Raw genomic sequence first — 2,373 nt, 5'->3', positions numbered from 1 at the left:
AGGTCTCGACATTCCCCCCCATAATTTGAAAGAATTATGGTGAGTCCAAGCATCATTCTGAATCTTTCAAACTTTTCCATTCTAATCTCTTTGGTAAAGATGTCTACAATCTACTTGTTTGTGGAACAATGGCATAGGTGAGTAGTCTTGGGCTCAACATGATGTTAAATCAAATGATACTTTGCATTTATATGTTGGTTCAATCATGGAACTTTGGGCTCTTGGCCAATTTTATTGCAAATGTATTGTCAATCAAAAGAGTAGAATGCAATTTTTTCTCCTGCAAATCTTCAATACTTTTCTTGAGCCACATAATTTTCTTCGATGCCTCTGCAATTGCCACATATTCAGGCTTTGTTTTGGAATCTGTTGAAATTTATTGTTTGTGTGATCTCCAAGAGACAAATCATAATCCAAGACTCATAACATAACCTGAAGTAGATACTCTGTTTTCTTTATCTCCATCAAGATATCAAATCAAGTTGAAGTCATTCACTCGTGTATACTTGAGTCCAAAGTCATGAGTTCCCTTTCAAGTACCTTAAAACTCACTAGTATAAAATGGCTAATTAGTTACTAAAAAAATGACTAAAATTTGCATATAAACAATCAATTTGTAGTCAGTGACCAATAGTAGCGAATTTACAATATCTTATAATGCGACCAACTTTTAGTCGTTTTTAGCTTAGTCATTAATTGGTTGTCCCAATTTTATCATCTAGTAGTATATTTAGTCATACATTTAATCATTAGTTGCCACAATTAATGAACAAATACATAAAAATATACTACTATATGATCGCTTAAGAAAACCAATTAATGACCAAAGAAATATGACCAAAATGTTGGTCGTTTTATAAGACACTGTCAATTAGCTACTGATAATCATATATATGCAAATTTTACTCATCATTTGAAACCAATTAATTACCACAGAAATATGAATAAATTTTGGTCATGTTATAAGATATTGTAAATTAGCTAGTAATAGTTGTGTATATACAGAATTTAGTCATCATTTGTAATTAAAAAATTATCTTTTATAGTAGTCATTTATCTTTTTTTGGTAGTTTCGTATTCATTATATAAATGACTAATTTAGTAGTTTTAAATTTACTTTATGTGTTTATTATTAATCAACATAAATTTATTAGTATGATTTTGCAACTAATTAAAAAAAGGCATACAATGTTCATGTTCATCGAATATGAAAACACAAAGTTATATGTTAATTACAATACTAAATAATATCATGTACAACTATAAGTAATTTCCACATAAATTATATTATATGAAATGTCAAGTATTACAATATGAATTTTCAACTTAATATTGATTGGACTACAATTTACACATGAAATATTGTGTCATCACTTCAAAACATTATCATCGTATTTCCAAAGCATTGCCGATGAATTCACCAACTCTGAAGACTTGACCATCAATCTCTATGTGTGTCTCGTCCAAGATATTGGCTCTAAGGGTATTACTAGACCAATTCTCTTCTCTCTCTCTTTCTGCATTTGTCACTCTAGTGTTATTATTCTTCTATTTCTTCAATTCCTACTTCTTACCATCAATAAGGAGTTCCTCTTATGAAAACGAAAGAAGATACAATGCATAGTATAAGACATGAAAGACGATGAACACTGGAATATAAACTAAAGTAGAATATAAAGTATTTATACAACATATACCTCAACATCAACAATGTCAATGCCATTTTTCCTCAGAAGAGCAAGAAACTTGAACAAATTTTCTTCAGTTGGGCGATAGTGGTCAGATGACCTATATAAAAAAAAGCAAATAAAACACCAAAATAGAAAAGAATACCTTAGGAACTTATTACCCAACCTTTAGGAAAGGATTAAACCCAATCATGCCAACTAAGTGACATTCTGAAAAGCTCAGGTTGTAGATAACTTGTGAAAACAAATGGGAAGAAAAAAATCATATAATAAATAATGTATGATATTTAGCTACCAAATTGCATCATAGAAGAAACTATTTCTCATATGGTTACCCATTGGTTACCCATACATGTAAACATCAAAATTTTCCCCAAACTTGTAGCTACTTACAATTTTTGAAGATGGATAAGTTGCCCAAGTTTAGGTGCCAAAATTCCTTGAAGAGAAAGATCACCAACTCCCTGGAACCATAAAAAAATATATCATAATCTATAAGGAAATCATGCACATACAATTCAATTATTTGTAAATAATATTTCTTTTTAATGTTCATATTGTGCCTTTTAACTTTTATGCATAGCAAGCCTATTTGAAAAATACAAAGTAAAAAAAACCAGGGATAAAATATGGTTCTTCAGAAAAATGACACTTTTAAATGTGCACTACCATTCAGAAATAAAAG

This window comes from Pinus tabuliformis, chromosome J (assembly GCF_031772625.1).
Source record: "Pinus tabuliformis cultivar Carrire ecotype Pingquan chromosome J, CPIR1, whole genome shotgun sequence".
Taxonomy (NCBI): Eukaryota; Viridiplantae; Streptophyta; class Pinopsida; order Pinales; family Pinaceae; genus Pinus; species Pinus tabuliformis.
This window is presented reverse-complemented; position numbering follows the sequence as displayed.